We start from the raw sequence: 12,907 nt of genomic DNA, 5'->3' as shown, positions 1-12,907 counted from the left end.
CCACCCCCCCTCACTGGAAAAGCACCAGGTTAAAGATGGATTCCAGTTCAGGTGACATGATCACATGTCACTGCAAGACTTCATTACTCACTTGCCAGCACACACATATACAGGAAGACTCACAGGTAAACACAACCATCTGCAGACAATGGGAGTCATCAAGATTCCAAACCATCATTAATGGCCCACACTTTACATAATTACAATAGGCCCTCAGAGTTATATTTTATATTTCTAGCTTTAGATACAAGAGTGGTACATTTATACAAATAGGATGATCACACTCAGTAGATTATAAGCTTTGTAATGATACCTTACAAGAGACCTTTTGCATGAAGCATATCCCAGTTACGTTATATTCACTTATTACCATATTTTCTCTAAAACTATCCCAGTTACATTATATTCACTTATTATCATGTTTTTATAAAACCATATAGACTGCACAACATCACACCCTGTTATGGTCTTTGCCTTCACAACATCCTCTGGCAAGGAGTTCCACAAGTTGACTGTGCGTTGGTTGAAAAAATACTTCCTTTTATTTGTTTTAAACCTGCTGCATATTAATTTCATTTGGTGACTCCTAGTTCTTGTGTTATGAGAAGTAGTAAACAACATTTCCTTATCTACTTTCTCTACACCAGTCATGATTTTATAGACCTCAATCATATCTCCCCTTAGCCGTCTCTTTTCCAAGCTAAAAAGTCCCAATCTTATTAATCTCTCCTCATTCGGAAGCCATTCCATACCACTAATCATTTTTGTTGCCCTTTTCTGAACCTTTTCCAATTCCAATATATATTTTTTTGAGATGGGGTGACCACATCTGCACACAGTATTCAAGATGTGGGCGTACCATGGATTTATATAGAGGCAACATGATATTTTCTGTCCTATTATCTATCCCTTTCTTAATTATTCCCAGCATTCTGTTTGCTTTTTTGACTGCCACTGCACATTGAGTGGATGTTTTCAGAGAATTATCCACGACTCCAAAATCTTTCTTGAGTGGTAACAGCTAATTTAGACCCCATCATTTTGTTGCCCAGTCACCTAGTTTTGAGAGATCCTTTTGTAGCTCTTCGCAGTCTGCCTGGGTCTTAACTATCTTGAGTAATTTTGTATCATCTGCAAATTTTGCCACCTCACCGTTTACCCCTTTTTCCAGATAATTTATGAATATGTTGAATAGGACTGGTCCCAGAACAGACCCCTGGGGGACACCACTATTTATCTCTCTCCATTCTGAAAATTGACCATTTATACCTACCCTTTGTTTCCTATCTTTTAACCAGTTACCAATCCATGAGAGCACCTTCCCTCTTATCCCGTGGCAGCTTACTTTGCGTAAGAGCCTTGGTGAGGGACCTTGTCAAAGGCTTTCTGAAAATCTAAGTACGCTATATCCACTGGATCCCCTTGGTCCACATGCTTGTTGACCCCCTCAAAGAATTCTAGTAGATTGGTGAGGCATGATTTCCCTTTACTAAAACCATGTTGACTCTTCCTCAACAAATTATGTTCATCTATATGTCTGACAATATTGTTCTTTATTATAGTTTTATTATAGCATCTACATAAAGATTCTGCTCTCTTTTTCCATCCGTCCCCTATGGCCTCTTTACATTTGAAAGAGGGTAAGTGAATCCATACCCACCAGCTGGGATGTGTCAAGAGAACAAGTTTTTCACTCAGTTTGCAATAATCCCAGCAGAGTCCGTAGTTATAGTTTTGTGCCACTTCCTGCAAATCACATTTAGCTCCATAAATTTATTTCAGTTCTTTGTTCTTGAATAAGTGTCATGATCCTGCTAATCACCGCAGCCTTGGGCAGGATCTGGGCCTAATGATCTTTGAGGCCAGGCACTGAGGTGATGGCAAATTGGGAGAATATGTAGGTTGGGATTCTGTCTTTGCTAAACCTATTAAATATCCACTATGAGCCTGACCCTGCAATCCAAGCACAGGGAATAAATCCTATTAATTTCAGTGGGCTATTTACCCAGGGCCAGCTCTATTTTTTTTTTTTTTTTGCCGCCCCAAGCAAAAAATTTGCCACCCCAACCTCAGAGAGCACAACTGGCCAAGCCAAAAACAAACAAACAAACAAACAAAAAAAGGCTAGAATGCCGCTCCTGGAATTGTGCCACCCCAAGCACGTGCTTGCTCTGCTGGTGCCTAGAGCCAGTCCTGTATTTACCTGTGTAAGGGCTGCAAGATTGGGCAGTAAAAGCTAGATTTTGGGTACTGATGAAGCATAGCATATAAATTGGACCCAAGGTGGGTTTAAACCTCCTTTGTTCTCTTGGGGGCAGCCAAGAGCTGATAGACCCCTCCACATAAATTGGAGCAGCCCAAGGTTCCCACAGCAGTGGCTTCCTAGGGGTTGTTCTGCTAGCCCAGGATGCCTGCAGCACAAGGCTCTTCAGTAATGCCTCTTCCTCCTGCTGCTTCCTATGCTGGAGGAATCCTCAGCTGCTTGGTTAGCGTGTCTCAAAGGGACCACAACAGGGACCAAAGTTCTGGCACTAACTGTCACTTCACAGAAAATTAGTGGCTTAATCCTGGCAAAGATCCTGGTTTCAGTCCCAAGGCGGTGTGATAGAAGCAGGAGATACGACTTGTTGAAGGGAGGAGAGCTTCTGCTTGAATTTTATTTTGATTCCAATATATAATAATAATACCTAGTGTTTACTTAGCACTTTTCGTCAGTAGATCTCAAAGTGCTTTACAAAACAGGTAAGTATTATTATCTGCAATAAGGATGCCTGTTGCAGGCTCTGGGCACCCTCCACAGATCATTAAGAATACAATCCAATTAATGAAAGCAGCAGTGACAAACCAATGACCTTTTCCCACACACGGGAAGCCATTCCACAAAACCACAATTTCCATATCAAATAAAACTCCATATCCTATTAGCTCTCAAATCTCAATTCTCCTCAAGCACCTGCTCAAATCAAAGGGCTTTGTGGTGTGTCTTGTAGATCAATGTATTTAGGTTATTACAGACCAAAGGAAAGGGAGCTGGGGAGTGAATTCCAGGGTTGAGGGGCCTTGTGGAGAATATTCTGTCAGTTGGTCCCTTATCCAAGTTCTGTCATTCGAATAAGTATCTGAAAGTTAGGGAGCTTATTCAAAGCTGGAGTCTGAACCTGTCAGAGTTGGCCCTGGATCTACTTCAGTTTATTCATAGAAGAGAAAGAATCATTCAAAATTAGAGATTGGCCAGAACTGGAACTCAGAGTCTAAATTCAGTTTACATGACTCCTAAGATTTCACTAGGAGGGTGGTGAAGCACTGGAATGGGTTACCTAGGGAGGTGGTGGAATCTCCATCCTTAGATGTTGTTAAGGCCCGGCTTGACAAAGCCTTGGCTGGGATGATTTAGTTGGTGTTGGTCCTGCTTTGAGCAGGGTATTGGACTAGATGACTTCCTGAGGTCTCTTCCAACCCTAATATTCTATTATTCTAAGATGAGGGAAACTTTGTGAAGAATGCTGGGCCACAATTTTGTAAGGTCAGCATGTGACACTTTGTCATAAATGGATCTGAATTCTCCTGTGTCAGCCTCAAACACAAACTCTGAATCCTATCCTAGTGCTAAACCAGATCTACATATCTTGTCCTCTTCCTCTGCCTATTGGAAATAGAACACCCCAGGATTGATGTTTCCCTACATTGTTCACTTTGAGTACCACTACAGACAATATCCTCTTCTGCAGTCTGAATGCTTGATGTCATGTCATAGTTATTCTCTAGGAATGTGTCTGCCCTGGATTGTGATGATAATGCTCAATGATGACCTAATTGCAGCACTCTCACTGTGTAGGAAAAGTATTTGATTGTGACCTCTTGGTTTGTCTTCTCACCAAAGAGATCATTGCCTCACAATACAATGCACCATCAGTGCTGTCACTTCATTTATTTAATGAGCTGTTATAAGGCTGGTTAATACATCTAAAGACCTTGGCTAGAGTCCTGGTGTCTAACCCTTCTCTGAGCAGGTGTAGATAATGGAGGTAAAAATGCCTGTGCCTGGTCTAGCTTTCCCACCATTGCTACCACTGTGGAATTGCACCAGTGCTAGTACAAGGGTGGGAAAATTCTTGAAAATTACCAGTATAGAAGGAGCCTCAAATATTAGGTGGAACTAAAGAGAAAGGAACGATGGTCTAGGTGCCATTCCTGGTGCTACTACAGAATTAGGGCTAGATCTGCAAAGGAGACTTAGACTCAGCATAGCAGCACCTAATTTTTAGGTGTCGTGCCTCCTAATCGAATCCACAGCTCTGAATTAGGTGACCAGGTTTCCTGTACAATGCCTGGGAGAGTTAGGCACCTAAGAATGGGATCCACCAAGCCCACAAACTGAGCTGGGAGCTGCCTAAGCTAGCCAGTGGGAAATGCTGAAGAGAAAGGTAGGGCCTAAGTCTTGCCCCTCAAAAGGAGTTGGGCTCCTAATTCTGGGCCAGAGGGAGGTGCCTCCCTCTACTCAGAATACAAGCCATGACTCCTTTCCTGAAGTTAGATGCCTACGCCAGGTTAGCCCTTTCTCTCATAAAGGTGGTGGAGGATGTGGGAGACCTGGGTTTAAATCCCTACTTTACCTGATGTGGAACAGGGAGTTGAACCCAGGTTTCCCATGTGAACGTAGCATCCCGTGGGCTAGGGTAATCTGGGGTGGGAGTTTCTCCTGGTGGAGCTGTTCCACTTTGTATGAAATGCTTATTGATGTCCGAAGCCTAGGAGTCTGCATTCATGATCGAGGGCCAGAGCTGACTACTGAATTCATATTTCTGACTGAGGCGAGGGTTAGTGTGAGTATGGGGAGAGGGGTGTACAAGCAGCCCAGCATGTACAACACAGCTAATAAAAGGGAGAAGTGTCCAAACTTTTTGTGGTATAAGTGTCCGGTACTGGTGTCACAATTCCTTTCAAATTCTTAGGACTCCTGCTTTTAGCACCTTCCAATCTTGCAGTGATCTCCTCATGTATACCTGCCATGGACCTGAGTATCAGTGTGTTGAAAAGCGTGGCGCCTCAGGTTTGAAACCACCTGGCACTTTGAGTAAGAGTAGGAGTTCGCTTTGGTTGCCTTCTCAGGAACCTTTGTTCCCCACATGGTTTGTGCAACGTGCTGTGTGTCATTTGGCTGTCATCTCCACCCCAGAGTTAACTGCATCTCACTGGTGATTGTATGGTTAAAAAGTGCTTTGGGATTATATGTAAGTGTAAAGTGTTATTATTAGGATGAAGCTCTCCAGAACCAGAATGCATTGGACCAATTGCTGTTGAAATTGACCTTGCTGTATGTTGAATCTTATCTATTTGTGTTGTACTATTCATTATCATTATTATTATTTCTTTATTCTTGGTAGCCCTCACAATTTTATTCGTTTTAGGTTTATAAAACTCTCTGTAGGTGTCCATCCTATTGTCTTTATGGCCATCCCATAAATTAAAATACACAATACAAAATACACTAAAAAGGACTACTTACCACACCTTGACATGCAAATAAATATCTACCAGCTAAGATGAGAATGGTAAAATAGACCCAAGCCCCTGCAGCCCTCAGTCCATCCCCTCCCCAACATCTGCCAACTGTTCTGGCTGCTTTCTCCAAACCACTGCCCTTGTTTCAGTTTTATCTGGATTAAGTAGCAAACAGTTAGCCCTCACCCAGTCCCATGGTTATCTAGGGTGATATATAAAAGAGCCCAAGGCCGGATTTTGGAGTGCTCAAGCATCCACAATGAGGGCTAGATTTTCAAAAGAGCTCCACTCCTATTTAGGCACCTAATTAAGGGTCATATCTTCAGAAGGGCTTGGCATCCAGCAGCTCCCATTGTGATGCTTCCGGCCAATTTTCAAAAGACCTCAGTGTGTTGGGTGCTGAACTCCTGAAAATTCCATCCAGAAGTACTGGGTAATTTGTTCCATTGCTGTGGCCAGGTCAGCTGTGGTAGAGCTGTGAAGCTGGGTGTCCTCAGCCTGGTGAATAAATTGCAGCCTGTGCCTCCTCATTAAATGTTGCCAATAAGAAAGAGCTCTTGAGGCAGAGACAAGGGTTAGATGACACAGTGGTAAAAACTCCAGCAGCAGGTCTGTAGTTCGGCTCGTACTGTTGAACTGATGGAGATGCATGCCAAAGCCCCATGTATTTAAAAAAAATAAATTTCTTTCTGTATGTGTTTAATACCTTAGGCTGATATTTGTGAGGCCTTTTGAGATCTTTGGGTCAAGTATATTATATAAGGGTTTGAGCTGAAGCCCATTACAGTCCATCAAAAGATTCCCATTCCTGTTTTCAAGACATTTAAAAAACAAAACAAACCATTTTAAGCAGCTTAATGTGTATTTATTGAAGAGACGAGTCTCCAAGAAATAATTTTAATATCATGGCTTTCCATTACTATATATTAAGAAGGAAATCAGAAGAACAAAAAGCTACTTTTGAAAACTGTTCAATGAGAAACAAACTGGCAAAAACCAGGAAACTCAATCCTAAGGCTAATGAATACTCTGTCCTGAACTCACATTGTCTCTTTTGTTTCCCACACTCTCATGAGCTGCACACAGATTCAGTTTGCCAGTCTTAACCCTTCTGACTGAGGTCTGCTCTACATACCGTTTTTGTTCTGGTATAACTATGTTGGGGTGGGGTGGGATTTTTATTTTTCACCGATATAGTTATACCAATACAACCCCTAGTGTGGATGCAATACTACCTGTATAAATACCAGTATAACTGAGTCTGCACCACTTTAACTATACTATATTTTAACTATATAACTTTTGTGTGTAGACAAGGCTTATGTGTACACCAGGAAAATTGGGACCTGTGATACACCGCTGTTGCAGCTTCATGATGGAAGTTCTAGTGTAGATAGGGCTTAGAGCAGGTCTGGACTGCACTTTAGTTAAAAAGCCAGTGGCTAGCCTACACTAGCCGTTCCGCTGTTGATACCACTGGCACCGTGGGAAGTTTTAAGGAAAAACAGTGTGGTGTAGATGCACCTTTAATGTGCTGCTGTTATTTGTCACAGCAGCAATGAAATTGATGGAATGCCATCACTGAGGGGATAGCTGGAAGATTCAGCATTTTGGAAGCCCTGTTCTGCCAGACTGCATCTGGACTATTCAGTAGTGCAGAACAGGTGCTTTCTACTGTGAACAGCAGTAAAAACGATGTGTACTACCTGCAACAGTTAAATTTATTCCAGTATTGACTACATTATAAACAATGGTTTCTGAGCTGGCAAAGATACCAAACATAATGATCTGCTAGGATGATCTGGTCTCTTAAAAGTGACTGTTCTGTCTGCCAAAGTTTAGCAAGCTGTTTAGTGTTGCCGTTGTTTGTTAAGTTGAACTGGGTCCAATTTGTAGCCCATTTAAAACAAAAATTGCCTATTGTGTTTTTAAAATAGAAATTGATTTTCTTTGCTCATTTTTCCTCTAAATGGGCTATTAAACTTGGTATCTCCAGCAGAGGGTGCTGGTGCTCTGTCAGAACTCAGAACCAGCCTTTCAAATTGATTGGAAAAATCTGATCAGACCTTGTTCCGTGATCAAATCTGTACTTTTTTTATTTTAGGAAAATAAAGTTTGAATCAATTATCTGAAACTCACTGTCTTGCTGTATTTAGTTCCATCAAAGGAGAAATGTATTTTTTCTAAAAATTATCCATTTGCTTAAAAAAACTAGATGTTGGTTGTCTTTTTTGCTCGCTCTCTCTGTAACCCTTTGAATAGCGTTTCATGTGTTTTGTCCTCAGCAGAGATTATCCTCCTTTTTAGATAATGTATTCTCATTTCACTGCTTCTTTTTAATATTTTTGGTCAGAATTAATATTTAGAATCCGTTTAATATTTAATGCAGCTTTTATTGGGAGGATATAGGCTGATCCTGTAATTAGTTCCACTCAGGTATGGCGGGAGCAGGAGGTGTCTGTGTGTATGTGTGGAGCTCATTGTAGGATTGAGGCTATACTCTTATTCTTGCAGCGGGATGGATAAAAAGATCTGATTAGGTCTCTTTCAGCTCTCAGTTCTGTGACCCTAACATTAAAAGTGAGCTGCAAAGGACTTAAATACAAATTGGCTCGTGTTCTTTTTTTCTTTTTCTTTTTTTGTTATTGTTGTTGCTTTGCTTCTTTATGATGTATAAAGAGGGCCTGAAAGATTTTTTCAGAGAAGAAAATTTGCTTTTTTTAGCCTTAGAAATATCAAGAATACGAAGTCTGCTTTTTCTGGAGGACTTGCTGAATGTCTCAGAACATGTTCTATTATGAGGTCTCAGAACTTAGTATTGAAATTTTAGCAAAGACTTCCTTTCTTCAAAATGTTCAATAATCACTGCAGTTAAATAGCTATTAACACAAACAATACACTATCTGACTAAACAGCCTTTTCCCTCTCACTTGCTAAACTTTCATTCTTTTGTGGTGTCATCATATTGTTAGTTCTTCATCATAGAGTCGTACAGGGCAAATTCTAATTTCAAATGCAAAAAAAAAAAGAAGTTTTTATATATATGTGTGATATGGCTTTCTTTATACAACACAAAGAGGAAAAAAAGAGATGCATGAGTCTAATATTTTTCTTTGTAAGTGACCTTTAAGACAAGTAAACTGCAGTCTAGAACAGAGGCATTAATTTTGCTTGGGAAGAATAAAGAAGCCTATGTATAATTTTCATTGTGGCAAAGTATTGATTATACTGGCATTTCATGTCCTCTATCAGTTTTTATTGTGGCACCTTTCCTTAATAATGTGTCAACATTAGGGGGAAAAAGGAGATCAGTAGAGTAATATTAATAATAATACAAATAATTACTGATATCACTGGTGTGACAAAGTTCCTCCTCTATCTTGGTGGGTCCTGCGCTTATTGGTGGATTTTCTTGCCTCAGAGATGCACCATGTGGGTTGGGGAACAGCCCAGAGACCTTCCCCTCTGGAAGAACCCACAGTCCAGGTCAATTGGGAGGTTTGGGGGGAACCCGGGCCCACCCTCTACTCCGGGTTCCAGCCCAGGGCCCTGTGGACTGCAGCTGTCTATAGTGCCTCCTGTACCAGCTGCATGACAGCTACAACTCCCTGGGCTACTTCCCCATGGCCTCCTCCAAATTCCTTCCTTATTCTCACCACAGGACCTTCCTCCTGGTGTCTGATAACACTTGTGCTCCTCAGTCCTCCAGCAGCACACCCTCTCACTCTCAGCTCCTTGCACCTCTTGCTCCCAGCTCCTCACACTCACACCACAAACTGAAGTGAGCTCCTTTTTAAAACCCAGGTGCCCTGATTAGCCTGCCTTAATTGATTCTAGCAGCTTCTTCTTAATTGGCTCCAGGTGTCCTAATTAGCCTGCCTGCCTTAACTGGTTCTAGCAGGTTCCTGATTACTCTAGTGCAGCCCCTGCTCTGGTCACTCAGGGAACAGAAAACTACTCATCCAGTGACCAGTATATTTGCCCTCGACCAGACTCCTGTACCCCACTGGTCTGGGTCTGTCACACTGGTAATGGTGTTTGTAATTGACATTCCCATATTTAAATATTCATTGATGAATACGGACTAATTTGATCAAATGATCATTGGGTTGAAGTGCATGGAAAGCTGCCCCGGCACTGCAGTGCCTTTATATACATTGCCTTATAACACACAGTCCACTGTGGAACTGATCCAAAGCCCACTGGAATCAATGTAAGTCTTTCCATTGACTCCAGTGGGCTTTAGATCATAGCCTATGTGGAGACAAGCAGTAAACTTTTAAATCCTAAAACACTTCAGTAATAGCCTTTTACACCCAAAGATCTCAGCGTGCTCACAGGTCCTCTGTGAGATAGGTCCTTATTAATACACTTGGTTTAGAGATAAGGAGGGATTTGATTTACTCAAGAATCTGATCTTGAAGCCCTTACTCAGGCAGAACTCCCATGTAAGTCCATTGATGCTGGGCATGGATATAGCCAGAGTGAAGCCAATACGTTTAATTTAATTTTCTGTAGTCGGTGATTGCTTAGCAGCATTCTAACTATTTCTTCCGAATTGCTCTGTAAAAGGGGGCCCATGCTGGCTAATTATAGCACTTCCCTTACAGGCTGTAACCGAAAGGGATTAATGGTAGAAACATTGTTGCTCATTTTATTTTCCATTTTCAGTGGGTGAGGCTGCCGCTTTTGTTCCATTGCTCACACTAAAGTTCCAGCTTCTCTGGGCTGGGCTGGGAACTGGGTTAAGGAACTCTGTTTAAACTGCCAATCCTAGTATTCGCTGGAACCATGTTCCTCAATTCAGTGTACAGCCTGGGATAGACAGGGTCTGAGGCTACATGGCCATGTCTACACTACAAATTTTGGTCAATGCTAGTTACGTTGGCATAAAGCCGCCACAGTTAGTATAATGCTTGTGGGCAGCATGTGGACTTGGCGCCTTCCATCAGCGCTGCACATACTCACCAGGAGTGCTTGTGTCAATGAACAGTGTGGTAGGTATCCCAGTGTGCAACTCACCATTGTTCAGCACACTATCTTTGGGGAAGTTTTGGCAGTCTGTGGTGGGACAGAAACGAGGGGTCGCTGTGAGTAAGGGGTCAACATCCCAACATGCAACTCTCTCCATCCCATGATTTTTGTGCCTTTTTAAAAATCTCACGAACCTACGCAGCCCCCCTCCCTGTCAACCATCTCCGACAGAAGCATATGGCATGACACAGCTCTGACTTACTGTCATGAGCGTTGCAAGCATTCGATGGTATTTGCAGAGCTGTAAGAAGAACCACATCAGCGGGTAACATGATGATTTCTTGGAGGGCAGATTTCTGTGGAACATAGTGAGAACCAATTCAAGGTTGTTGGTGGCATTCACGGAGCAGCTGTAGATGCTAGAACGCTGCTTTGAGGCCTCAGAAACAGGCACTTACTGGTGGGATTGCACTGTAATGCAGGTTTGGGATGATGAGCAGTGACTGCAGAACTTTCAGATGCACAAGGCTACATTCTGGGATCTGTGTGCCAAGCTCAGCCCAGGCCTCCAGCAGGAGGACACCAAAATGAGTGCTGCACTGAAAGTGGAGAAGTGAGTGGCGCTCTCACTGTGGAAACTTGCAGCACTGGGTTGCTGCCGGGTCAGTGGAAAATCCACTGTGGGGGCTGTTGTCATGTAAGTGTGCAGGGCCATTAATTGTCTCCTGCTGTGCAGGACTGTGACTTTTGGCAATGTGCAGGATGTAAGGGATGGATTCGCAGCAATGGGGTTCCCGAACTGTGGTGGCGCAATAGACAGCACACATGTCCCTATTTTGGCACCAGACCAACTTGCCTCCGAGTACATCAACAGAAAGGGCTACTTTTCTATGGTGTTGGTGAATCATCGGGGACACTTCACCGACATCAGTGTTGGCTCTAAATACTGGCAACGTTTTCCATAGCCGGTGGTGATTTTAGCTGATATCTCTCTCCTGAGGGTAACAAAGGCACAGAGAGCACAGCTGCTGCTGGCGTCCCAAAAGCCGCCTGGGCCCGAATGCTGCTAGTTTGTGTGCTGCAATGGTGCCTGCCGAAGTTATTGCTGACTGGCATGGAAAAGTGTCCTACCGCGGAGGAATAAATATGGCTGCCATCCATAGAAACCTTTGACAGAGGATTGCAGAGTACATCTCAGGAGGATTCAAGAGTCATCATTATATACATAAACAAACTGCTCCTTAGCGCCCCCCCCAACTCTACAGGAGAATGAAAAGCAGATAACAACGCTACCCCTCTTTGTTGTACCGCTACCTCTTCTAGTGAGAGTAAATTAATGAAAAGTTAGTGGCTGTGACCTGTTAAGTTGGGGGCACCATCAGAACTTCTCTGTAATGGGAAAGACATTTATACACTTACCCAAGGTTCCTAACCCTGCATCGGGCTCACCCATGCTCGACTGTCGGGACTGATTGGTCTGCGGTGGAATCTCAAACCGGTCCTGGCTCATGGCATAGCTGGACCACCCGGTCACATATTCCCCATCCTCTTTCTTTCCTCCTCCTCGTCCTCGTCCTCGCTATTTACACTAGGGGCAGGGCTGGATTAATTTTTTGTGGGCCCCCCTGGGGAATGAAGGGGCCAGGGGCAAGAGCACAGTGGGCAGGGTGGATTTGATTTAAATCATGATTTGAATCATTAGTCAGGAAGCCTCGATTTAATCATGGTTTTCTACATAAAAGTGCATTCTTGTTGGTTGTTATAACCTTAATACATATTCTTCATAACTCAGAGATAGATGTAGGTTTCATTTTTAGAAGGTGACTATATACATTTTTAAACAGTGATTTATTTTGAAAACATTTCGGATGAGTTTTACAGCTGTGTCAGAAAATGAATGATTGCTTGGTTATTTCATTTACTAAAGATAATTGAAGCAGATATTTATGAAGTCACTGGGAGGGGAACTATCTCCTGTTCAACAGGTTAATCATTAATATTTAGAGGATTTTCTTGCCAGGCTGTATTAGGAGGAGAATATCACCAGACAGACATTTAAATTGTTTTTTTAACTAAAATAACAACATTAAGTATTCTGGATTTTTTTCTTCAACAGCAAACATCATATTTTAACAAAAAGGCATATGTTCCTTGCTTCTCACATTTATCTCCAAACTTCTTCTCCTTGTCCAGATCTATTCCGCCCCCAACAATCTTCTATTCGTTGAACTTTTTTAAACTTTTCACTTTTAAAGAGAGGTAAGGGATTGACTCTGTGTACACAAATTTGCAGAGGGACAATAGAGTTGAGGTCTGTTATTTCTCACCTCTATATATTATTTATTTATTTAAAACATTTTTGCTGTTAAGCACGTTATCTCTGGAGACACAAATCCACAGTTTGAGAACTGCAAAACTAAGCATCTCTGAT

This window comes from Terrapene carolina, unplaced genomic scaffold (genome assembly GCF_002925995.2).
Source record: "Terrapene carolina triunguis isolate 2854851 unplaced genomic scaffold, T_m_triunguis-2.0 Scaffold131, whole genome shotgun sequence".
Classification (NCBI taxonomy): domain Eukaryota; kingdom Metazoa; phylum Chordata; order Testudines; family Emydidae; genus Terrapene; species Terrapene triunguis.
Note: the sequence above shows the minus strand (reverse complement) of the source record.